Below are 17785 nucleotides of genomic sequence, written 5' to 3'. Positions count from 1 at the left end.
ATCTTTTCATATGTTTAACAGCCCATTTTATTCGTGTGCGTGAAATGTCTCTTCAGAGCAGATCCCCTGCTCGTTTTACAATTTCACTACTGGCCTTAGATTTCTTTTTTGATTTTCAAGAGTTCTTTATATAGGGAGATTAATATTTTACAATGTTTGGGTTTTTTCCCCCAGTTTGTTCTCTGCGTTAGGTTTTTCCTGTGGTTTTTATGCCCAGAAGGTTTTTGGGTTTTGGGTTGTTTTGTTTTTTTTTTTTTTTTGGATGAACTTATCCTTTAGAGTTAAAGGTATCTCTGGCTTCCAGTGTTGCTGAGGGGCCCGATTCCAATATCGTTCTTTTGTTTTACATTTATTTTTTAAAAAATGAAGTACAGATACAGAAAGCCATACACAAAAATGTAGAGCTTACGGAATTATACAGCAAACTCCCTTGTAACCAGCGGTCAGAACTAGGCCTCTGCCCTGTATAGCCCTTCTTTGTGACCTCTCCCATTCCTGGCCCCCTTCCCCCAAAGTAACAGCTCCTAGAACAGTCACTTTCTTGCATCTCTAAAAGATTATTTTATCACCCCAAGTGTATCCCTGGAGAATTTGATTTAGTCTTATTTACTCTTTTAAAAAAATTGTTTGAGTTCTTTTTTTTTTTTTTTTTTTTTTTTTTTTTTTTTTTTTTGAGAGACAAAGGGAGACAGGGCATGAGCAAGGGAGGGGCAGAGAGAGAAGGAAACACAGAATCCCAAGCAGGCTCCAGGCTCTGCTGTCAGCACAGAGCCCAAAACGGGGCTCAAACTCACAGACCTTGAGATCATGACCTGAGCTGAAGTCAAAAATTATTTGAGATCTTAAGTCTCTTTTTTACTCTATAGACTTCTTCTCCATTCCTTGTTTCCTTTGTTCTTATACTGAAGAACTGAACCATTTGAGCTTCAGAGTTTTCCAGTGTGATTTTGCTGATTACACACTCACAGTACAGCTGCCCTCAGTGTTTCTTTCCTTTTTTAAAAAAAGCTTTATTGAAGGGCAGTTGACATACAATAAACGGCACATACTTAATGTGTACAATGTGATGCCTTTTGCCATATGTCTGTACCCATGAAAAGATCACCAGCATCAGGATATTAAACACAACTACCACTCCCAAAAGTTCCCTGCGTCCCTTTGTAATTTTTTCCTCTTGCCTCTCCCTGTCTCCTCTGCAACTAATGATCTGCTTTCTCTTAGTATAGACAAGTTTGTATTTTCTAAGATTTTCTACATGGAATCATGCAGTGTGTACTTTTTTTTTCTTTTGGCCTGGCCTCTTTCATTCATCTTAATTATTTTGAGATTCATCTGTGTTGTTGCAAGTTTGATACTTTATTATTATTATTATTATTATTATTATTGCTGAGTAATATTCCACTGTGTGAGTACACCACTTTTTATCTCTTCATTTGTTGATGTTTGTGTTGCTTTTGTGTCCTCTGTATTTTTTGCAAATTGGCAGCTGATCTAGAGATTTTATCAGACTCAGTTTCAGTCTGTAGGAGGTACAGAATGTCTAGTTTTCTCCTGTTGTGATGATGATGGCAATAAGTGCTTAATGCTCACACCTGTTAACTCATGGGTGGGAGGTTGGGAAGAGCTGGTGGCAAAATAATGGAATTCTAAGTCTCCAGTTTTTCATTTTGCAATTTGAAACCCCCTTTAAGGGATACTTCTCATCTACTACTTGCTTCCCCAGGGGTACATCTCACATGGGGCAGAGTAAATGTCTTATTCTTTCCCTAAATTTACCTGTTTTCAAGAGATCCATTCCATCTCTCATTTCTTTATATGAAACCTGTTGTTTTGTTTTGTTTTGTTTTTCTGTTGGAAAGCTAGTAATTGCTTTGTGGCCACTGTTTCGAAATTTCCAATGATGTGTCTCAGTGTGGGTCTGTTTTCTTCCAGCGAGGTGGGCACTGATGGACTCTCATTCTAGAAAATGTTAGTCTTTTCTTTGATTTCTTACCCTCCAGTTCATTTTCTTTCTGTGACCCCATTATTGAGATTTTGCACCTACTGGATTGGTTCTCTAATTTTCTTGGCCTTTATCTTCTTCTAAGTTTTGGGGGAATTCTCTGAATTTTCTAGCTCTTGTTCAGCTTATCATTTCTGCCATGATTATGTTTTTAATTTTTTTATTATTTACTTTTTAAAACATTTAAATCCAAATTAACAGTGTAATAATAATTTCAGGAATAGAGTTTAGTGATTCATCACTTATATATAACACCCAGTGGTCATCCCAACAAGTTTCCTCCTTAATGCCCGTCACCCATTTAGCCCATTCCCTCACCCACAACCCCTCCAGCAAACCTCAGTTTGTTCTCTGTATTTAAGAGTCTCTTATGGTTTTTGTCTCTCTCTCTGTTCTTATATTATTTTTGCTTCCCTTCCCTTAGGGTCATCTGTTTTGTATCTTAAATTCCACATCTAAGTGAAATCATATGGTATTTGTCTTTCTCTGACTGACTTATTTCGCTTAGCATATAATACACTCTCATTCCATCCATGTTGTTGCAAATGGCAAGATTTCATTCTTTTTGATCGCTGAGTAATAATCCATTGTGTATATACCACATCTTTATCCATTCATCTGTCGATGGACACTTGGGCTCTTTCCACACTTTGGCTATTGTCAGTGCTGCTGCTATACACTTTGGGATGCATGTGCCCCTTCGAATCAGCACTCCTGTACCCTTTGGATAAATACCTAGTGGTGCAATTGCAGGGTCATAGGGTAGTTCTGTTTTTAATTTTTTTGAGAAACTTCCATACTGTTTCCCACAGTGGCTGTACCAGTTTACATTCCCACCAGCAGTGCAAAAGGGTTCCTCTGTCCCCACATCCTCACCAACATCTGTTGTTGCCTGAGTTGTTCACGTGAGCCATTCTGACAGGTGTGAGGTGGTATCTCATTGTGGTTTTGATTTGTATTTCCCTGAGGATGAGTTATGTTGAGCATTTTCTCATGTGTCTATTAGCCAGTCTTCTTTGGGTGTCTTCTTTGGAAAAGCGTCTATTCATGTCTTTTGCCCATTTCTTCACTGGATTATTTGGGTTTTTTTGGGTGTTGAGTTTGATAAATTCTTTATAGACTTTGGATACTAACCGTTTATCTGATGTGTCCTTTGCACATATCTTCTCCCATTCCATCAGTTGCTTTTTAGTTTTGCTAATTGTTTCCTTTGCTGTGCAGAAGCTTTTTATCTTGATGAGGTCCTAATAGTTCCTTTTGCTTTTGTTCCCCTTGCCTCTGTAGACGTGTCAAGTAAGAAGTTCCTGCAGCTGAGGTCAAAGAGCTTGTTGCCTGTTTTCTTGTCTAGTATTTTGATTGCTTCCTGTCTTACGTTTAGATCTTTCATCCATTTTATTTTTGTGTATGGTGTAAGAAAGTGGTCCATATTCATTCTGCATGTCGCTGTCCAGTTTTCCCAGCACCATTTGCTGAAGAGACTGGTTTTTCTTCCATTGGATATTCTTTCCTGCTTTGTCGAAGATTAGTTGACCATACATTTGTGGGTCCCTTTCTGGGTTCTCTATTCTGATCATATTGATCTATGTGTCCTTGTGCCAGCACCATACTGTCTTGATGATTACAGCTTTGTTATACATCTTGAAGTCCAGGATTGTGATGCCTCCTGTTTTGGTTTTCTTTTTCAGGATTGCTTTGGCTTTTTGGGGTCTTTTCTGCTTCCATACAAATTTTAGGATTGTTTGTTCTAGTTCTGTGAAGAATGCTGGTGTTACTTTGATAAGGATTTTATTGAATATGTAGATTGCTTTGGGTAGTATTGACATTTTAACTATATTTGTTCTTCCAGTCCATCAGCATGGAATGTTTTTCCATTTTTTTGTGTGTCTTCTTCAATTTCTTTCATAAGCTTTGTATAGTTTTCAGTGTATAGATTTTTCCCCTCTTTGGTTAGGTTTATTCCTAAGCATTTTATGGGTTTTGGTGCAATTGTAAATGGGATCAATTCCTTGATTTCTCTTTCTGCTGCTTCATTATTGGTGAATGAAAATGCAACCGATTTCTGTACATTCATTTTTATATCCCATGATTCTGCTGAATTTGTGTATCAGTTCTAGCAGTTTTTTGGTGGAGTCTTTTGGATTTTCCACATAGAGTATCCTGTCATCTGTGAAGAGGGCAAGTTCAACTTTCTCCGTGCCAGTTTGGATGCCTTTTATTTCTTTGTGTTGTTTGATTGCTGAGGCTAGAACTTTCAACACTATATTGAAGAACAGTGGTGAGAGTAGACATCCTTGTCGTGTTCCTGATCTTAGGGAGAATGCTCTCAGTTTCTCCCTGTTGAGGATGATATTAGTGGTGGGTCTTTTCGTATATGGCCTTTATGATCGTGAGGTATGATCCTTCTATCTCTGCTTTCTTGGGGGTTTTTATCAGGAAAGGATGCTGTATTTTGCCAAATGCTTTCTCTGCATCCATTGAGAGCGTCATGTGGTTCTTATCCTTTCTTTCATTAATGTGGTGTATCACATTGATTAGCAGATGTTGAACCAGCCCTGCATCCCAGGTATAAATCCCACTTGATCGTGGTGAATAATTCTTTTAATGTATTGTTGGATCTGGTTTGCTAGTAAGTTGAGAATTTTTGCATCCAAGTTCGTCAGAGAAATTGGTCTGTAGTTCTCCTTTTTAGTCAGGTCTTTGTCTAGTTTTGAAATCAAGTAATGCTGGCCTCATAGAATAAGTTTGGAAGTTCTCCTTCCATTTCTATTTTTAGAACAGCTTCAAAATAATATATCTTAACTCTTCTGTAAATGTTTGGTAGAATTCCCCTGGAAAGCCATCCTGGACTCTGGTTTGTTGGGAGATTTTTGATTACTGATTCAATGTCTTTACTGGTTATGGGTCTGTTCAGATTTTCTATTTCTTCCTGTTTCAGTTTTGGTAGTGTATATGTTTCTAGGAATTTGTCCTTTTCTTCCAGATTGCCCGATTTGTTGGCATATAATTGCTTATAATATTATCTTCTGTGGTGTTGGTTGTGATCTCTCCTCTTTTGTGATTTTATATATTTGGGTCCTTTCCTTTTCCTTTTGAACAGTCTGGCTAGTGGTTTATCAATTTTGTTAATTTTTTCAAAGAACCAGCTCCTGGTTTCATTGATCTGATTTTTTTTGGTTTTTGGTTTTTGTTTTTACTTTGATATCATTGATTTCTGCTCTAATCTTTATTATTTCCCTCCTTCTGCTGGTTTTGGGCTTTATTTCCTGTTGTTTTTCCAGCTCTTTTAAGTGTAAGTTTAGGTTGTGTATTTGAGACTTTTCTTTAGGAAGGCCTGGATTACTATATACTTCCCTCTTAAGATCACCTTTGCTGCATCCCAGAAGTTTTGGGCTGTCGTGTTTTCATTTCCACTGGCTTCCATGTACTTTTTAGTTTCCTCTTTGATTTCTTGGCTAACCCATTCATTCTTTGGGAGGATGTTCTTTAATCTACAAGTATTCATGGTCTTTCCGGATTTTTTTCTTGTGGTTGATTTCAAGTTTCATAACACTGTGGTCTGAAAATACACAAGGTATAGTCTTTTTTTGTGTTTGTTGGGGGCTGATTTGTGACCTAGTATGTGATCTGTTCTGGAGAATGTTCCATGTGCACTAGAGAAGAACGTGTATTCTGCTGCTTCAGGATGAAATATTCTGAATATATCTGTTTAGTCCATTTGTTCCATTGTGTCATCCAGAGCCATTATTTCCTTGTTGATTTTCTGCTCAGATGATCTATGCTTTCCTGTAAATAGGGTGTTGAAGCCCCCTACTGTTACGGTATTATCAATGAGTTTCTTTATGTTTGTGATTAATTGATATATGTATTTGGGTGCCTCCATGTTGTGGGCATAAATATTTATAATTGTTAGATCTTCTTGGTGGATAGAGCTCATAATTCTTATATAATGCCTTTCTTCGTCTCTTGTTACAGTCTTTATTTTAAATCTAGTTTGTCTGATATAAGTATGGCACTCCAGCTTTCTTTTGATGACCATTAGCATGATAGATGGTTCTCCATCCCCTTACTTTCAATCTGAAGGTGTCTTTAGGTCTAAAATGAGTCTCTTGTATGGGAATGCAAGCTGGTGCAGCCACTCTAGAAAACAGTATGGAGGTTCCTCAAAAGAACTAAAAGTAGAACTACCCTATGACCCATCAATTACACTACTAGGAATTTATCCACGGGATACAGGTGTGCTATTTCGAAGAGACACATGCACCCCCATGTTTATAGCAGCACTATCAACAGTAGCCAAAGTATGGAAAGAGCTCAAATGTCCATTGATGGATGAATGGATAAAGAAGATGTGGTATGTATGTGTGTGTGTGTGTGTGTACACACACACACACACACACACACACACACACACACACAGTGGAGTATGACTCGGCAATCAAAAAGAATGAAATCTTGCCATTTGCAACTACATGGATGGAACTGGAGGGTATTATGTTAAGTGAAATTAGTCAGAGAAAGATGAAAATCATATGACTTCACTCATGAGGACTTTAAGAGAAAACAGATGAAGAGAAGGGGAGGGAAACAAAAATAATATAAAAACAGGGAGGGGGACAAAACAGAAGAGACTCATAAATATGGAGAACAAACTGAGGGTTACTGCAGGGTTTGTGGGAGGGGGGGATGGGCTACATGGGTAAGGTGCACAGAAGAATCTACTCCTGAAATCATTGTTGCACTATATGCTAACTAATTTGGATATAAATTTTAAAAAATAATAAATAAAATTAAAAAAAAAATAAAATAAAATTAGTGTCTTGTAAGCATATAGATGAGTCTTGTTTTCTTATCCATTCTGATACCCTATGTCTTTTGTTTGGAGCATTTAGTCTATTGACATTTAGAGTGAGTACTGAAAGATATGCACTTAGCGCCATTGTGTTTCCTGTTATTGTTTCTGGTGATGTCTCTGATTCTTTCTAGTCTTTGTTGCTTTTGGTCTTGTTTTGTTTTGTCTTTTCTCCACTCAAAGGGTCCACCTTAAAATTTCTTGCAGGGCTGGTATAGTGATCACAAACTCCTTTAGTTTTTGTTTGGGAAACTCTTTATCTCTCCTACTTTGAATGACAGCCTTGCTGGATAAAGAATTCTTGGCTGCATATTTTTCTGATTCAGCACATTGAATATATCCTGCCACTCCTTTCTGTCCTGCCAACTATCCATGGATAGGTCTGCTGCAAACCTGATCTGTCTTCCCTTACAGTTTAAGGACTTTTTTCCCTTGCTCCTTTCATAATTCTTTTCTTGTCTGTGTATTTTGTGAATTTGACTTATGACGTGCCTTGGTGATAGTCGGTTTTTATTGACAGTAATGGAAGTTTTCTGTGCTTCTTGGCTTTTGATATCTGTGTCCTTACCCAGATTAGGAAAGTTTTCCACTGTAATTTACTCACATAAACTTTCTCTCCCTTGTTCTCTCTCTTTATCTTTTGGGACTCCTATAATTCAGATGTTATTCCTTAATAAGTCACTGAATTGTCTAAATCTTATATCGTGATCTTTTGCCTTTGTTTCCCTCTTTTTCTCTGCTTCATTATCTAAATTGATGATTCGCTGCTCTACTTAGTCCATCCTTGCCATCGTGGCATTCATCGAGATTGCATCTCAGTGACAACATTTTTAATTTCGTCCTGACTAGATTTTATTTCTTTTATCTCCTCAGAAAGGAATTCTATGCTTTTTTCAACCCCAGATAGTATTCTTGATATCATGATTCTCCACATTCTAGTTCAGACATCTTGCTTATATCTGTGTTGATTAAGCCCCTGGCTGTCATTTCTTCCTGTTCTTTCTTTTGGGGTGAATTCCTTCATTTTGTCATTTTGGAGAAGGAAAAAAGTTAATAAAATAAAAAAAATTAAAATTAAAAATAAAGGAAGCTAGATCCTCAGTGTGTTTTGGTCTGCTTGTCAAAAGAATCTTTTTTAATGTTTGTTTATTTTTGAGAGAGAGGGAGAGACAGAGAATGAGCAGGGGAGGGACAGAGAGAGGGAGACACAATCCAAAGCAGGCTCCAGGCTGTGAGCTGTCAGCACAGAGCCTTATGCAGGGCTTGAACTCATGAACCTCGAGATCATGACCTGAGCTGAAATCTGACACCCAACCAACTGAGCCACCCAGGTGCCCCTTCTTGTTGAAAGAATCTTAATAGAACAGAGAAAAAAGGGAAAGAAAAAAAAAAATTTAAAAATTAAATTATAAAATAGAATAAAGGAAAATGAAATAGAACAAGAAATTTTAAAAATAATAAAAAAGGAAGTAAAAAAATAATAAAAAGATAAATATTCCTTTCTGTATCCAAGAATGAGGAAAGGAAAAAAAAAATTTAAGCAAAAAACAGAAGCTAAGAAAATGAGTAAATGAACCAGCAAACAAAATGAAACCCTAATGAAATTACATCCAGTTTCCCCTAGAACTGAAACTATGCCTTCTCTAGTCCTATAGTTTGTACCCTAAGCAGGTGGAGTGACTTGTGCTGTTCTTCTAGGGGATGTGCTTGGAAGGCACAATTGGACAGGGCTTGGTGTAACGGCTCCATTCTCCACTAGGTGGTGCTGCTTAGCTTACTGGGGTGGATCAGTGTGGTGTGCATGTGTTCATGCACGTGCCTGGGAGAGGTGGAAATGGCTTCCCCCAGCTCCCTAGTCTCTGGCCTACCCGTGATCAAGCACCCCTCTTTTGTCTCAGGCCTCCATCCCTGACTCTACCCTGTCCATTTCCAAGCCATCCGCCCGCCAGGTGGCACCTCCCTCCAGAGTTTTAGCTCACTTGGGATTGTATTTCAACACCCCACACTTCAGAGACCCCTGCGGCTTGGACCCACGCCGACTTTCTGGGAGAGGGTCTCGCTGAGCAATGGCTGGATGCCAGCTTTCCCCAGAAAACGTTTGTGTGATCGCATAGCAGCAGAGTTTCAGGGATTACAGCAATCCAAAATCACAGCTAGCTCCAGGTTTTATCACACTCTGGCATCTTTGTCCCAATACCAGCAAACGTGGCTGCTCTCCGGGGTCTGCTGGAATCTTTGCCTGTGGGGAGGCTTTATGGCCTCCACCAAATGCACTCCAAGTAGGGGAACCACTTCTCCCTGTGTGGTACATGTACCCCTCAGACCTTGCTGCCTGCTCCTGGAGATTCGCCCTACCTCCTCACCAGAGCGCTGCCAGGCACTGAGCTCCAAAACTTCAGACTCTGCCCTCCACTGTTTATAGAATTCTGGTGGAATTGAAACCCTCTCCTTTCTCCCCATCAGTGGTTTTGGGGAACAGATTTCTTGTTCAGTCCCCTGTGAGTGTTTTCACTCTTTCTCTCTAGCTGCTTTTAAGGGAGTGCTTTTCTTTTTTCTTTTTTAACTTTTTAATTTATTTTTGAGAGAGACAGATACAGAGTACAAGTAGGGGAGGGGTGGGGAAAGAGGGAGACGCAGAATCTGAAGCAGATTCCAGGCTCTGAGTTGTCAGCACAGAGACAGGTGTGGGGTTCAAACTCACAAACCACGAGCTCTTGACCTGAGACGCAGTCAACCGCTCAACTGACCGAGCCCCCGGAGTGCTTTTCTTGCACAGTCCTGATGCACCGCAGTCCCTCCTTTTCCCTTTCACTGTCTTCTCCACAAAAACGGCTCCCTACCCTCAGAGGCTTTTCTCTCCCCCAGTTGACCTCTCTGCATCCTGTACCTGTCATGTTCTGTAGCTCAGGTTATGCAGATTGTTGTGTTAATCCTCAGATAAATTTCTTTTTTATTTTTTTAATTTTTATTTTTTTTTTTTAATTTTTTTAACGTTTATTTTATTTTTGAGACAGACAGAGCATGAACAGGGGAGGAGCAGAGAGAGAGGGGGACACAGAATCTGAAACAGGCTCCAGGCTCTGAGCTGTCAGCACAGAGCCTGACACGGGGCTCGAACTCACGGACCGCGAGATCGTGACCTGAGCCGAAGTCAGACGATTAACCGACCAAGCCACCCAGGCGCCCCTCCTCAGATAAATTTCGTAGGTGTTCAAAATGGTTTGGTGCTGATCTGGCTGTGTTTCAGGGATGAGAAAAGCTGAGGATATCCATGCTGCTCTGCCATCTTAACTCCTCTCTGCCTTGATCATATTTTTATTTTCCAAAAGCACTTTTTTGTTTTCTTGTTGTTTTAAAAGCCTGTCTCTTTGTTTTAATGGATGCAGTATTTTCTCCCTGAAAACAATGAGTTTCTAAATAAAGTTTTCTTCTAACATTGATTGTGTCTCTTTCCTCCAACTTGTCTTTTTTTCTCCTTGTGGGTTGACTTCTCATTAATAGAGATTTTCTTTGAATGTCTGGGGATCTTTGGATGTCTAGTCATATTTATTGATAGGGCATTATCTAGGATGTTTCCCTAGGGAAGATTCAAGGTCAGTATCGTTAGATATTTTTTGTGATAGTAGTATTCCTAAAATCCAAGTGGGGAATAGAAGGCTAGAGAGGTCTAAACTTTTTTTTTGTTTTTAATTTTTTTTTAATGTTTTTACTTATTTTTGAGACAGAGAGACACAGAGCATGAGCGGGGAAGGGGCAGAGAGAGAGGGAGACACAGAATCTAAAGCAGGGTCCAGGCTCTGAGCTGTCAGCACAGAGCCTGACGCGGGGCTCGAACTCACAGACCGTGAGATCGTGACCTGAGCTGAAGTCGGACGCTTAACCAACTGAGCCACCCAGGCACCCCTGCTTTTTTTTTTTTTTTAATGTTTGTTTATTTAAAAACATTTTTTTAATGTTTTATTATTTATTTTTGAGAGACAGAGCATGAAAAGGGAGGGGCAGACACACACACACACACACACACACACACACACACACACACACACACAGACACAGAATCTGAAGCGGCTCCAAGCTGTCAGCACAGAGCCCAATGTGGGGCTCGAACTCACGAACCATGAGATCATGACCTGAGCTGAAGTCAGACACTCAACTGACTGAGCCACCCAGGTGCCCCATATGTTTGTTGATTTTTGAGAGACAGAGACAGACCACGAGTGGGGAAGGAGCAGAGAGAGAGGGAGACACAGAATCTGAAGCAGTCTCCAAGCTCTGAACTGTCAGCACAGAGCCTGATGTGGGGCTTGAACTCAAGAACAGTGAGATCATGACCTGAGCCGAAGTCTGCGCTTAACCAACTGAGCCACCCAGGCACCCCGAGGTCTCAAACTTTTAATGTGTGTATTTTTCCTTGATCTCTTGTGTTTTTAACATGGTATCCCTCCATTCTCAACTCCTTCCAGACTCCAGAGACCATGGAGACAGTGATCTGTTGCACTGAGTCCGTGAAGGGATCTGGGATCCAATTGTTTCTTTCATTTGTAAATAGTCCTCTAGTTTTTTAACCCCGTCTTTACATCCCTTTCCAAAGTTACCTGAGCCAACAGTTCCTGAGTCTTTTGAGGGGCCCTGAGGTGTCAATTAGGTTTCCACTGTGCCTGCACCACTGCTAGCTGTCCTCAGTCTGTTATCAGTATATGTGGTTCATTTGAGGATTTTATTAAAAATGCAGCTTAGGGCGCCTGGGTGGTTCAGTCGGTTGAGCATCTGACTTCAGCTCAGGTCATGATCTCATGGTTCATGAGTTCGAGCCGGTGTGGGGCTCTGTGCTGGCAGCTCGGAGCCCGGAGCCTGCTTTGGATTTTGTGTCTCCCTCTCTCTGCCCCTGCCCCACTCACACTCTTTCTCTGTCTCTCAAAAATAATGAATAAATGTTAAAAAAAAATAATAAAAATAAAATAAAGATTCAGCTTGATTCAGCAGGTCCAAGTTGGAGCCTGAGATTTTGTATTTATAACAAGGTCCTAGGTGATGCTTATTACACCTCTCCTCCTCAGACCTTACTTTGTATGTCGCAAGATGCTAAGTCATTTACCATTCAGCCGTTCATTTTCCAGTGTCTGGGCTCCCCCCCCCCCCCCCCACGCCACCCCCATGTCTACTATCAAATACCTTTGTCCTTGGAGGTTTTGGTCTTTTAAAAAAATTCATGAAAGGGGTACTTGGGTGGCTCAGTTAGTTAAGTGTCCAACTTCGGCTGAGGTCATGACCTCATGGTTCATGAGTTTGAGCCCCACATTGGGCTCTGTGCTGATGGCTCAAAGCCTGGAACATGCTTCTGAGTCTGTGTCTCCCTCTCTCACCTCCCCTCCCCTGCTCGTGCTCTCTCAAAAATGAATGAACATGAAAAAAATATTTTTTTAATTCATGAAACATTTCAAAGATACATACAAGTAAATAATCATTAATTTATGGTCAATCCTGCCCCATCTACACTCCCATCAACCCTCACTCCAGCCAAACGCATAGTGTTATGTTTAGCAAATTACAGAGAACAATATTTCATCTGTAAATATTTTAGGATATATTTTTATTTAAAAATTAAAAGAAAATTTAACGTTTATTTCTGAGAGAGAGAGTGCGAGTGGGGGAGGTGCGGGGCGGGGGGGACAGAATCTGAAGCAGGCTTCAGGCTCTGAGCTGTCAGCCCAGACTGAACCACCCAGGTGCCCCAAATGTTCATTGATTTTTGAAAGAGCGAATGCGGGCAGAAAGGACAGAGAGAGCGGAGGGACAGAGGATCTGAATCCCAGAGCCCAATGTGGGGCTCAAACTCATGAACCATTAGGATTATGACCTGAGCCAAAATAGAACGGTTAACTGACTGAGCCATCCAGATGCCCCAGGATATATTTTTATTTTTTTAATTACCATATTAAGTTGTTTAGGGCTGCCATAACGACGTATTAGAAACTGGCTTAGGGGCACCTAGGTGGCTCAGTCGGTTAAGCATCTGACTTTGGCTCAAGTCATGATCTCACAGTTTGTGATTTCAAGCCCCGCGTTGGTCTCTGTGCTGACAGCTCAGAGCCTGGAGCCTGTTTTGGTTTATGTGTCTCCTCCTCTCTCTGCCCCTCCCCTGCTCATGCTCTTGTCCCTCTCTCAATAATAAATGTTAAAAAAAAAAAAAAACTGGCCAAGATCAAGGTCTCAACAGATTTGGTTTCTCCTGGGGCCTGTCTTCTTGGCTTATAGATAGCCACCTTCTTGGCATGTCCTTGCATGGCGTTTGCTCAATGTGCATCCAGTCCAGGTGTCTCTTGTGTGTGTCCAAATCTCTTCTTATAAAGATACCAGTCAGATTGGATTAAAGATGAATAATTTAAGATAGTTTAATAAGTTAAGATAATTTCAAGATTATCTCTTTAAAGGCCTCATATCCAAATACAGTTACATTCTCAGGTACTGAAGTTAGGGGCTTCAACCTAAGAATTTTGAACATGGGAGAACACATTTTAGCCATCACAAAATATTGTTACGATACCAAAAATTAATAAGTCATTAATACCTTCAAATTCCTCAGCAGTGGTCTAATTTCCAGTTGTCCTATAAGTGTAATTCTTTGTTTCACTGAATTCAGGTAAGTTCTACACGTTGATACATCTGAAGTCTCCTTTAATCTTTTGTTATTGATACATTGCATTGAACATACAAGTTGTTTGTCTTATAGAGCTTACCACCGCCTGGATTTTGCTTATTGCATCTCATGGGGTTATTCAACGTGTTCTTTTGTCCTGGTTTTTGTTTTTAATTTTTTTTTTTTTTTGTAAATAAGTAGTTGAATCTGCAGGCTTGGTCAGGTCCTAAGTTTTTAGCAAGTCTGCTTCTTAGGTAGTGGTACATCCTTTCATCTCTCCCTTTGGGTGTTAATAGTTACTGATGATCATTGGCTGCCTCCATTTAATACATAAGGAATTACAGAATGGTGATTTTCAAATTTTATTATTCCATATTCACTCATTAGAGTGCTTCTCTAAAAGTAAACACCCCATCACTATTCTTTCACCAAGTAGTACAGTTAGTATAGAAAAGGTAGAAAAAAAATGCTTGATCCTTTACTGTTTTTACCAGTTTAAACACATAGTGACTCGGTTTCTGGTGTACTTACATAGGACAAAATGACGTTTGCTTGTTCATTTTATTTTTCTTAATGTTTATTTTTTGTTTTGAGAGAGAGAGAGAGCATGCGAGCAGGGAAAGGACAGGGATAGAGGGAAAGAGAATCCCAAGCAGGCTCCACGCTGTCAGCACAGAGCCTGGCGTGGGGTTTGATCTCATGAACCTTGAGATCACGACGTGACCTGAGCTGAAATCAAGGGTCAAGCGCTTAACCGACTGAGTCACCCCCGGCGCCCCTGCTTATTCATTTTAGAATCAAGTACCAATTAAATTTGTTAGTTTAGTGGTATTATGAGAGTGAGTAGAGGTAATTTCATTTATTCAAAATGCCATCTTTCACTGGAAGTCGTATCATAATTTATGTAGCCCATTTCTTATTGTTGGATATATAACTTAACACTAGGCTTTCACTTGTATATCCACTAATGTGAGATGAACATCCTTAAACATAAATAAAATACTCTCATATTCAGTGTAGAGTTTGAATCTTGGAAAATGTATTCTCTTGTTGAACCAGCACCCCAATCCAAATAAAGGACATTTCCATCTCCACGGAAAGTTCCCTGGTGCCCCTCTGCCCCAGCCTGGCCCCAGATTTCCACTGATGGTCTGTCTGGCCTTATGGATTTGTTTTGCTGTTCTGGAATTCCGCATGATTGGGAACATGCCGTCCGTACTCTTTCCTGTCGGGTTCTTTCCATTCAGCGTGTTTCTGAGATTTCTCTCTGCAGATACAGTATTTCTGTGTCACTCAGTACTGCATTCCTTTTTATTGCTGAGACGTGCGCTGTATGGATATGCTACAATTTGTTTACCATTCTCCTGTTGATGTTCATATGGAACATTTCCAGTGTGGACCCTTGGTGAACAAAGCTGCTGCACACATTTGTGGCCACGTTTTGTGGACATAGGTCTTTGTTTCTCTTGGGTGGATAGCTAGGAGTCAGATTGGTGGATGAAATGGTGATTGAATGCTTAACATTGTAAGAAAGCTCCAAATGGATTGAGCAGTGTTTGAGAGGTTCCTTGCCAACACCTATACTCAGTCTTTTAAACTTTGCCATTCTAGTGGGTGTGCAGTGGTGTCTCCTTGTGGTTTTCACTTCCATTGGTATCTAATGTGTCCGTTCAGATCTTTTGCCCATTTCTCTAAAGGGCTAATTGTCTGACTGAGTTGTAGGAGTCCTTTTACATTCTGGATTCAAGTCGTCAGTCACATATTTATTATGAATATTTCAATTTCACTTCCACAGTCTTTTGTTTCCAAGTTTTTATTTAAATTCCAGCTAGTTAACATTACAGTGTAATATTAGTTTCAGGTGTTTAAGCGATTCAACACTTACATACCTCACCCAGTTCTCATCACAAGTGTACTCCTTAATCCCTACCACCTATTTAACCTATCTCCCTACCCACAGTTAGTCTTATGATCCATTTTGAGTTTATTTTTATGTATGGTGTGGTGTAAGGGTTAAGTTTTCCCATATGGATATCCACTTTCCAGCACCAATTTTAGAAGAGGCTGTCCTTTCCCCCCATTAAATTACCTGGCACTTTTTTTGAAAATCAGTTGACCATAAATGTGTGGTCTGTTCCTGTAGCCTCTTCTGTTTCATTGATTGATTGATTGAACTATCCTTATGCTGATACTATTCCTCTTCCCTCTTTATGTACCTTTATAACAAGTCTTAAAATCAGGTAGTAAAGTCCCCCAACTTTGTTGTTCTTAAGGATTATTTTGGCTCTGCTCAGTCCTTTACATTTCCCTACAAATTGTAGAATCAGTTTGCCAGGGGTGCCTGGGTGGCTCAGTTGGTTAAGCATCTGACCTTGGCTCAGGTTTCTGGGTTGGTTAAGCATCTGACTTCATGATCTCACGGTTTGAGTTCAAGCCCCGTCGGGCTGTGTGCGGACAGCTTGGAGCCTGGAGGGTGCTTTGGACTCTAAGTCTCCTTCTCTGTCTCTGCCCTTCCCCTACTCACGTTCTGTCTCACTCTCAAAAACAAACATTAAAAAAAATTCTTTTTAATAAAATCACATATTCTTTAAAAAAAAAACAAAAAAGAATCACCTTGCCAGTTTCAACAGCAAAAAAATAACTGATGATCATTGGCTGCTTCCATTTAATACGTCAGGAATTACAGAATGGTGATTTTCAAATTTTATTATTCCGTATTCACTCATTAGAGTGCTTCTATAAAAGTAAACACCCCGTCACTATTGGTAACGTGTGGTAAACGTCTTCACTGATTTAGATCTTTGTTTCTGTATTGTTTAAAATTTTCAGGATACTGTACCAGCATGTGCTTTGTCAAATGTATCCTAAGTGTTTTATATTTGTAATGCTATTAGTGTTTTTATTTCATTTTCAATGGTTTATCACTAATATATAGAAATAGGATTTTTTTAAGTTTACTTCTTTGAGAGAGACAGAGTGAGTGGGGTGGGGGCAGAGACAGAGGGAGACAGAGAATCCCAAGCAGGTTCTGCACTATCAGCATGGAGCAGGGCTCGAATTCACGAAACCGTGAGATCATGACCCAAGCTGAAAACCAAGAGTCTGATGCTTAACCAACTGAGCCACCCAAGTGCCCTTGATTTTCTAATGCTAAACCAGGCTTTCACTGGCTGTGATATTAGGGTATATTAAAGTTTGGTATTTCTTCCCTAAATGTTTGGTAGAATTCATCAGTGTAGACATCTGAGCCTAGTAGGTTTTCTTTCTGGAAAGGTTTTTTTTTTTTAAACTTTTTTTTTTTTAACGTTTATATTTATTTTTGAGACAGGGAGAGACAGAGCATGAACGGGGGAGGGTCAGAGAGAGGGAGACACAGAATCTGAAAAAGGCTCCAGGCTCTGAGCTGTCAGCACAGAGCCCGACGCGGGGCTCGAACTCACGGACCACAAGATCATGACCTGAGCCGAAGTCGGCCGCTTAACTGACTGAGCCACCCAGGTGCCCCTCTGGAAAGGTTTTTAAGTGCAAAATCAGTTTCTTTAATAGAGATTGTTAGGGATCTTTTTGAATGAGATTTGGTAATGTCCTTCCAGAAATTTGTTTCATGACAGTTGCCTCATTTATTAAAATTATTTGTAACGGTCCCTTATTATCCTTTTTTTTTTAAATTTTTTTTTAACGTTTATTTATTTTTGAGACAGAGAGAGACAGAGCATGAACAGGGGAGGGGCAGAGAGAGAGGGAGATACAGAATCTGAAATGGGCTCCAGGCTCTGAGCTGTCAGCACAGAGCCCGACGCGGGGCTGGAACTCACGGACCGTGAGATCATGACCTGAGCCGAAGTCGGACGCTTAACTGACTGAGCCACCCAGGCGCCCCCCCCTTATTATCCTTTTAATGTTTGTAGGATCTGTAGTAAGGTTATCTCTTTCTCAAGTTTGGTAGGTTCTTGCTCAGTTTGGCTGAAGTTTTATCAATTTTATTGTTGTTGTTTTTCCAGAGAGCCAGCTTTTGGTTCATCGGTTGTTCTGTTTATTATAAACACCATTATTTTCTGCTCTCTATAGCCTTCCATTGCTTACTTTGGGTTTAATTCACCTTTTTTTTTTTTTTTAAGTTTATTTATTTATTCTGAGAGGGAGAGAGGGCAAGAATCCCAAGCAGGTGCCACATGATCAGTGCAGAGCCAATGCAGGGCTCGAACTCATGAGCCACAAGATCACGACCTGAGCAGAAATCAGAAGACGCTTAGCAGACTAAGCCACCCAGGCACCCCACACCCTTTTTTTAAGGTAG

The 17785-nt window shown here is 40.1% G+C and overlaps 1 protein-coding gene across 1 annotated transcript in view; it reads left to right on the top strand.

Annotated features, from left to right (window-relative positions):
* Positions 1-17785, top strand: part of GPR160 (G protein-coupled receptor 160) — a 55087-nt gene that overhangs the window by 29270 nt on the left and 8032 nt on the right. The gene's annotated exons all lie outside the window — the stretch shown is intronic.

The sequence above is a fragment of the Panthera pardus genome, unplaced genomic scaffold (assembly GCF_024362965.1).
Source record: "Panthera pardus isolate Hobbes unplaced genomic scaffold, ASM2436296v1 HiC_scaffold_16, whole genome shotgun sequence".
Taxonomy (NCBI): Eukaryota; Metazoa; Chordata; class Mammalia; order Carnivora; family Felidae; genus Panthera; species Panthera pardus.
This window is presented reverse-complemented; position numbering and strand designations above follow the sequence as displayed.